Here is a 9,557-nt window from a genome sequence, read left to right on the forward strand (position 1 = left end):
GTCACTCTGGGAGGAGGACCTGGGTATGGTGATATCAGAGAAAGTCTGGACAGAGATTTTGAGACGGGTACATAAATCCTCTATTCGCGCTAGACACAGTATTATTCAGTGTAAAGTTGTACACTTTACCTATTACACTAAGGCTCAACTGGCTAACATTTATGATGGTGTAACTCCAACTTGTGATAGGTGTCAGCAGTCTCCTGCAAACCTTATACACCTGCTGGCATTGTCCATCTCTACATAATTTTTGGGTTGAGATTTTTAAGTAGTAGAAGTTGGGGAAAAAATAAAACCAAATTCTCTGAGTGCAGTGTTTGGGGTTGCCCCCCCTTCCCCTTCCCATTCTAAATCCAAAAAGGATGTACTTGCTTTTGCTACCTTGCTAGCCAGAAGATTAATTGTAATTAATTGGAAATCTGCCCTATTATTATGATATTATTATTAATATTATTATTTTATAGTTGTTCGGGTATGCAATAATATTTCAATGACCACTTTCTTTTTTTTGTTGTCTAAAAAGAAAGAATGTATATGTAGCACCTTTGGTCCTGACTTTTAGGTTAAAGAGACATCACATCGCTCTAGGTCCGGTAGGAGTTGCACCAGGAATTTACTCACAAAAAGGAGTGGGTGTGGTTTGATTTGAACAGGTGACACTTTAATAACAATGCACAACAACAATAACATTGACAGCTTAGCTGTACTTTTATTTACCAAATGAGGCGTCACAAAAATAAAAAAGACACAAAATCAGAGTCCATTGAAGTTGAGCTCTCCAACTCAAGAAAGTTCAGTTCTGAAAAAGGGATCCAATTGTGTGGATGTTCTGTATCAATGTCCATTCAAGTATGTCATCCTAAATCTCTACTACCCGGGTAGGTGAAGAGTGTGTGTGTCTTATCTGTTCTCAGAATGTGTGATTCACATGATCTGGAGTCTCAAGGTAGGTTCTGTGGCTGGCCACACCACATCTCCAACTCTCTCTCTCTCTCAGAATCGCTGGGCTGGGCTCGCCATCTTAATCGTCTCTCTCTCAGAATCGCTGGGCTGGGCTCGCCATCTTAATCGTCTCTCTATCTCTCTGATAGTTGATCAGACTAGCACGAAACAAAAAAAACCAACCAGAGGTTCATCAAGCATGAATTCTCATAAAGGGGGGTTTATCCTCCTCGGCTCACAGCTTATCCGGACGAGCCTGGATTTGCCTGTGACTACCGTCTCTGCCTGCGGACGTCTGTTTTAATTTAGCCGTGGCTCTCTGCTACTGTTTGCTACAGTTTACTACTGTCTGCTTCGTGGTTTTAGAGGGAACTGCGTCACACACAGGTGCAGACTTCTTCATGCGATACCTGTCTTAGGCTCATGGAAAACACTGCCCCCTACAGGAGATGAACTGAGTGTCTAAATGACATATAAAGGGTTAGTGACCTGATTTTTTATGTGGGTTACACCCTCCCTTCTCAAATCAGCATGAGTCCCTTCATGCTTATTTCGCTGGACTACAAGGGAACTGTCATCTCCCATAGTATCAAGGGCTCTATTAAAACTCTCCAAGAGGCTCTTGGCAAAGGAGATTAAAGGCTTCCCTAACTCGTCATAGTAAAAGCGTTTTGGGGGCCTTCTCAACCTTTCAGACCGACGTGTGGTCAAGTCTGGGTCATCAATGTCTGTGTCAATCAATTGTTCATCTTTCTCATTCTTGTCTTGGTCAACAATATCTGTGTCAGTCAATTGTCCATCTTTCTCATTCTTGTCTTGGTCAACAATGTCTGTGTCAGTCAATTGTCCATCTTTCTCATTCTTGTCTTGGTCAACAATGTCTCTGGTTGGTTTTGAGTTTAGCCATTGACTTTCACCAATGACTTCACCATGTTCGAGTTCTTCCTGACACACCAAACTGTTATCACTGTCAGCAGTAGCCATGTTTCCTCTGTTCAGGTCTGGTTCAGTGGTATCATTTTCCATAGGGGCTTGCTCAGTTGCAACCTCTGACTCCTCCAAAGCCGAGTCGGGAAGTATTTCACCCGTCTCTGCAAGCGATGTAGGAGAATTTCCAGCGACAAGTTCGCCCTGTGGTTGGAAATTTGTGGGGTTGGCTAATGAACAGTCACCCTCTGCAGCTAAATTTACAGGGGAATGCTGTCCCCTGGGAAGCTCACAGACCTGAATAAACCTTTTCTCAGGAATGACAGACAAACGAACAGGACAATCACATGAGTCATCCTCAGACTCTGAGTAATCCTCTTGGGACTGAGACTGTCGACTCCTCGTTCTGGGGCGGCATACCTTTGGGTTGACCTGCTCAGGTTCCTCATCATCTATCAGATTACCACAAGGCAGCAAGTGATCCCTGTGCAGCGTTCGAGTGGGACCATCTGCATTGATAGGCTGCACTGTATAAACTGGTAAGTCTCCCTTTCTCTTCAAGACTTTATATACAGTTGACTCCCACTTATCTGCAAGTTTGTGCTTGTTCCTTAACCGCAGGTTCCGTACAAGCACACGATCACCTTCTTGGAGTGTTGACTCCCTTACTACCTTGTCAAACCTACATTTGTTCCGTTCGGCGACCTTTGCAGAATTTTTGGTCACAATTTGGTAGCTCTCTTCAAGACGGGCTTTCAGGTTCTTCACATATTGAGAGTGACTTTTGGGAGCTCCACCCTGAACAGGTAAACCAAACGCAATATCTACGGGTAGCCTGGGTCGGCGCCCAAACATCAACTCATAGGGACTAAAACCCGTCACATCACTCTTTGTACAGTTGTAAGCATGAGTCAGCGGCTTGACATAATCACGCCAGTGACTCTTCTCTTTTTCTTTCAAGGTTCCTAACATGCCTAAGAGGGTCCTGTTGAACCTTTCAACAGGATTCCCTCGGGGGTGGTACGGGCTTGTGCGTACTTTTTTGATACCAGCAAGAGCACAGAGTTCGTGGATGAGCTGGGATTCGAAGTCCCTGCCTTGGTCACTCAAGAGTCGCTCTGGAAACCCATAATGTATCAAAAACTGCTCCCAAAGACACTTAGCCACTGTTGTTGCTTTCTGATCCTTCGTTGGAATGGCAACAGCGAATTTCGTGAAGTGATCAGTTATAACTAAGATGTCTTTGGTGTTTTTACTGTCGGGTTCCAAGGACAAATAGTCTATACAGACTAGTTCCATGGGACGTGTTGTTTGAATATTTACAAGAGGTTCAGATTTCTCCGGTGGTGTTTTCCTCCTTACACAACGTCCACATGATTTGATCTTGTTCTCTACATCCTTAGCCATCTTTGGCCAATAAAACCTTGAACGTATAAGGTCAAGAGTCCTGTCTAGACCCAGGTGTCCCATATCTTCGTGGAGCCAAGAGAGAATGGAGGACCGAAGAGACATAGGAACTACAAACTGGTAGGTGATGTCACCATCTGACCGACGGGCTCTGTAAAGGAGGTTATTTTTCAGTTCTAACCGCTTCCATTCTTTAAGCATCAGCTTAAGCTCCAATGAATCAGGGATAGGTTTGGGATTTGTCCCATTCCCAGATTCCAGCAGGTTAATAACCTTCCCAATGACTGGATCAGACCTCTGCTGATGTTGGAGATCTGCTTCACTAAATGTAGGTATGATGGAACAACCTAGTGCTTCTACTTCTCCATAAGCATCTGGTACTGCATCGGCATGCAAAGCCAGTGACTCTACCAAAGTGACAGAAGGTGAGTTACCATCGACCTCGCCAAGGAGGTGACGACTGCACAAAGCAGTGATTACGTCAGGTGGTAAGTCAAGGTGATCAGGAGAAGGGGAGAGATGATGAGAAGCAAACTGTTTCATTCGCTCTCTCTCCTCAAGGAATGCATCATCATCTGGCAGATCATCATGAGGTCGTCTGGAGAGACCGTCTGCATCTTGGTTGCTCTTCCCAGCCCTATACTTGATGTCAAAGTCAAAAGTGGAAAGAGCAGCCAACCAGCGATAGCTAGCAGCATCAAGTTTAGCTGACTTCAAAATGTACGTCAACGGATTGTTATCTGTTACAACCGTGAACACATTCCCACAAAGATAGTCGTGACATTTTTCTACCACAGACCACTTCAGAGCCAAGAACTCTAATTTGTGGGCTGGGTAACGTTTCTCACTGGAAGAGAGCCCTCTACTGGCGTAAGCTATAACACGCAGTTCACCATCTTGCTCTTGGTAAAGAGCGGCACCTAGCCCAGAAGTACTTGCATTGGTGTGAAGAAAATAAGGAAGTTTCGGATTTGCAAATCCAAGGACTGGTGCGGAAGTGAGCTTGTCTATGATTGTTTGAAACGCTTCTTGACAAGCCGGTGTCCATCGTTCGGCAAAGGGCTCTTTGGTGTTCAAGTACCCAGGAGAGGAAGGAGTTGACTTTCTGCCCTTCCTACATGGTGGATAACCACTGGTAAGGTCGTTCAAGGGTTTTACTATCCTGGAATAGTCCTTGACAAACCGGCGGTAATATCCTGCGAAACCAAGGAATGACTTGAGCTCACTAAGTGTGTTGGGACATGGCCAAGTGCGAAGGGCACTCACCTTGCCAGGGTCGGTCTCAACACCCTTGTTGGAGACAATGTGCCCTAAGTACCGCACAGAGTTCTGGAAAAAACGGCACTTTGATGGAGACAATTTCAAGCCATATTCCCGCAGTTGCTCAAGAACATGCAAAAGCCGTGTTTCATGTTCCTCTAGGGTGCTTGAAAACACGATGACATCGTCCAAGAAAACCAGCACTTCTTTCAGGTTAAGGCTACCCATACACCGCTCCATTAAGCGCTGAAAGGTGCTGGGGGCATTAGTGATACCCTGGGGCATACGATTGAACTCATAAAAACCCAGAGGGCACACAAAAGCAGTTTTAGGTTTGTCACATTCTTTCATTTCTATCTGGTAATACCCAGATTTCAAGTCCATTACCGAGAACCATTTAGATCCGGCAAGGGCTGAGAAAGACTCTTCAAGATGTGGAAGTGCATAAGCATCTCGGATCGTCAGGGAGTTCAACTTCCGATAGTCGATGCAAAGTCGGACATCGCCGTTCTTTTTCCGAACCACGACGATTGGCGAAGAGTAGGGTGATTCTGATTCGCGAATCACTCCTGCTGCCAGAAGCGTTTGTAGATGTTTCCTTACAGCTTCGTAATCATTAGGGTGTATTGGTCTAGATCTCTGTTTGAAAGGTGTTTCATCTCTCAGGTGTATGTGATGTTTGACCTTGGATGTGTGCCCGAAATCTAGATCATGCTGAGCGAAAACGTCAGCGTAAGTGTTCAAGCTTTGTGTCATCCTCTCCTTCCACTCTTGTGGAAGAGGGGATTCCCCAAAGTCAAAGACAAGACCTGATTCGGTGGATTCAGAAGCTGACTGAGGAGTAACAGCACAACACCGAACAATGTTAGTGTTCTCGTGGGAAGCAGGTAAGTTGTCATGAACTGACGCAGCAGCATGAAGTTCAGCAATAACACAACTACAAGGAAGTGTTACATCATGTTCATTTTCATTTCTTACCCACACAGGTAACTTGTAAGGATGTTCCTTGGGCATGCTAACAAGACAACACTCTACAAAGATACCACCCGGTAATGAGGAAGTACTAGGCTGTTCGACAATGACACATTCATCTGTAGTGTTAATCTTAGCATAACCCTCTAGAAGCACTTTCCCTTGCGCAGGTATCACTCTCTGTTCTCTGCCTTTCAGGGTCATCAAGCCGACTCTCCCAGTGGAGCTTACTTCCTTCCTGAGCTTCAGAGTATGAAGGATTTGTCTAAAGCCATAAACAGACGATAGATCATTGGGATTTTTTTCATGACAGTGCTCGTCATACATGACATCAAGTGTATTTGTCCCTATTAGTACAGGAAGTTCACAGTTGGAACGTATATCTGGAACAACCAACGCCAAAGTAGAGACTTCAGGCTCAGTTTCGACAAATGTCTTTGAAAACTTGAGGACAAGGGGAATATAACCCAAGTAAGGAACTGTGGCACCACTAGCACCTTCAACATTAAGACCATCAATTGGTTGAATAGGATGTTCTGAGAGATAGCTGTTGTAGAAAGAAGTGGACACTGTGGTCACCTGAGACCCAGTGTCAAGAAGACAACTACACTCAACTCCTGCTACTGTGATGTAAGCAGTACATTTCTTCCCAACAAGTCCTCTTGGGAGCTTGATGTGATGTTCCAGGTTTTGAGAATGAATGGATGCTAGATCAGATGGATCAGCTTTGGGACATGCACGCTTGGTTTCAGTTCCTGTTAGTCCCTCAACAGGAACTGAAGTTAGTTTAAATGATGTCTGTTTTGTTGTTCCCAGGCTTGCTGTTTCTGCCTGAACTCTTTCCGTTTTAGTTCAACCTGTTCAGGGTCTGGCTCATTACTGCAAGAAGGCGCAATATGCCCATCCTGCCCGCACTTGAAGCAATAGCCTGGTCGGGGTCTCTTTTCAGGTGCAGATTCACCTGGGGGTGGGGATTTTGGCTCAGCTGGGGTCTTTGGTTTGGGTCTTGTATTCTTATTTGGTTTAGTGGAAGACTGAACGGGGTTGCTACTCAAATATGTTTTAAGAGACGCTATCTGAGCTTGTAACTTAGCAATTTGCTGTTCTAATTTATTCGTGTCAACGGAAGGGGTCACAGAGGCTACAGTTGCCATGTCAGTATCATCAGGGGTACAATCATTAACAGAAAGGGGGTTTGACTGAACTTTGGTCTTAGAAAACCCTAAGTGTTGTTTCATTCGGTTTGACTTAGCAGCTTGACGGTCTTCGTCTGTGCGTAACAGAAGGAGCAGCTCTGAGAATGAGGGAGGGTTAGTTTTCTTTTGCTCCAACTGTAAACTCGTGATTAAACTGTTATTCCAACAACCCCTGCAAAACTGCTTGAGGAGCTGGCGTTCTGAGTCAACGGCCGCAATGCCACCTCGCTTAACCACTTTACTCAAGGCTGTCTGCAGTCGCTGTAGGTAGCTGGAAGGTTTCTCACCTGAGTTTTGATTTGTATTCAGAAACTGAGCAAAAAGCTCGTCTCCATCATCCACGGTGCCGTATGCTGAATCGAGCAGACTGAGATAGTCATGGGTTCTGGAGTTAGGCCCAAGATGTTTAACAACATTGGCAGCGGGTGGAAGGAGGCTCTCTACTATTTTTCTGACTGTGAGTTTGTCAGACATGGAAGGATCAGCAAGATAGAAATCAACATTATTACGCCATGTATCATAGTCAGACTCTAGATTGGGACAGGGAGTCTTCCCAGAAAAACACCTAAGCTTTGTGTGGCCATGATATTGGGAAACCACGTCGCTACTCCTGATGACATGTTCGACTACTACCTTTTGGACTTCAGTGGGGGTGAGTTGTTCAGAGGATAAGTATAAGGCTGGTTTCTTAGGTGAGGGTAATGCCTCTGCACCTACAATGAGTGAAATGGAGTCATGTTCATGGGAATGAGTTGAGTCAGTGACCACTTTAACAGGAGTTTGGGTCGGGTCAGTCACTACCTCTGCTGAGGTTATATCACTGGTCAACTGAGGTCCATGATCAGTTTTAGACATATCTGGTTCGGCTGTTTGGGGTTTGGTAGACTCACGAATTCTGCTCAACTCTTCCATCAAAACCTTCTCAAAGTCAGCGCCACTTAGCTTAGCAACACCTTTCAGTTCAGCTAAGTAAGTGCGTGTCAAGGTTGAACCTTTATCAGCTGCATACAGGTCAGAGAGGCACTGAATGTGGTTAGTAACGTTTGGGTTACTAGTGGGTCGCCTGCAGGGCAAGGTGCTCTGCAGAAACTGTATGGTCTCACCTGACTTAAACTCCACAATAGCAGTGTCTTTAAACTGAGCTTATGAACTGGTCACCTTAATTGTCCTTCCAATAGGACCGTACTGCCCTAAATATTCAATGACCTCATTGTCTATCGCTTCTCCAGTTAAACCGTCTACTAAGACAGAGTTAGGTATTTTCACATTTTCAGCCTCTATAACATCCATAATATCAACTACAACAAACACAATTTTCTAAATATGCAGTTCACTTTTTGTCAGTAAAAGCAAAAGAAATGTCAACTGCTCAACCATCAACTCCTCCTGGCTGGCTCGCCAAGTTTTGTGTAGCACCTTTGGTCCTGACTTTTAGGTTAAAGAGACATCACATCGCTCTAGGTCCGGTATGAGTTGCACCAGGAATTTACTCACAAAAAGGAGTGGGTGTGGTTTGATTTGAACAGGTGACACTTTAATAACAATGCACAACAACAATAACATTGACAGCTTAGCTGTACTTTTATTTACCAAATGAGGCGTCACAAAAATAAAAAAGACACAAAATCAGAGTCCATTGAAGTTGAGCTCTCCAACTCAAGAAAGTTCAGTTCTGAAAAAGGGATCCAATTGTGTGGATGTTCTGTATCAATGTCCATTCAAGTATGTCATCCTAAATCTCTACTACCCGGATAGGTGAAGAGTGTGTGTGTCTTATCTGTTCTCAGAATGTGTGATTCACATGATCTGGAGTCTCAAGGTAGGTTCTGTGGCTGGCCACACCACATCTCCAACTCTCTCTCTCTCTCAGAATCGCTGGGCTGGGCTCGCCATCTTAATCGTCTCTCTCTCAGAATCGCTGGGCTGGGCTCGCCATCTTAATCGTCTCTCTATCTCTCTGATAGTTGATCAGACTAGCACGAAACAAAAAAAACCAACCAGAGGTTCATCAAGCATGAATTCTCATAAAGGGGGGTTTATCCTCCTCGGCTCACAGCTTATCCGGACGAGCCTGGATTTGCCTGTGACTACCGTCTCTGCCTGCGGACGTCTGTTTTAATTTAGTCGTGGCTCTCTGCTACTGTTTGCTACAGTTTGCTACTGTCTGCTTCGTGGTTTTAGAGGGAACTGCGTCACACACAGGTGCAGACTTCTTCACGCGATACCTGTCTTAGGCTCATGGAAAACACTGCCCCCTACAGGAGATGAACTGAGTGTCTAAATGACATATACAGGGTTAGTGACCTGATTTTTTATGTGGGTTACATATACTTAACTCCTGGTAAATGTTTTAATACAGTTGTATACATCTGCAAAAACCAATAAACAAAGTTTAAAAAAAAAAAGTTATGCATGATAAACAAACTAAGGTCTGCAGAATGTGTTTGCAGCCAGGAAACATCCTAAGAGAGTGCCCTGAATTCCAGTGCCACAGATGCTGAGTTCAGGGGCACTATGCGAGAGAATGCGAAATCAAAATGGACAGCATAAAAGAAAAAAACGGAATAAAGGATGGGAAAGACGAAACCATGGAACTCGAGGGAATGGGAGGAGACGCGGAGGAGGAAAAGAGCAAGGGAGAAGTGGTGAGTGAGGACTCAGATGACAGCGACGGGGAGCACGGAGCAGCAGAGGAGACAGAGATGACAGCAGCGATGATGGTGTCAGTGGTGGAGGTAGCAGAGGTGATGGAGACAGCAGCGGTGACTGTTGAGCTGAATCTCAGATTAGGATCTCAAAGAACTACACTTCCCAGAGTGCAGCAGCAGCAGCAAACCAGCTGCTAGTCACATG

Source organism: Paralichthys olivaceus, chromosome 4 (genome assembly GCF_024713975.1).
Source record: "Paralichthys olivaceus isolate ysfri-2021 chromosome 4, ASM2471397v2, whole genome shotgun sequence".
Classification (NCBI taxonomy): Eukaryota; Metazoa; Chordata; class Actinopteri; order Pleuronectiformes; family Paralichthyidae; genus Paralichthys; species Paralichthys olivaceus.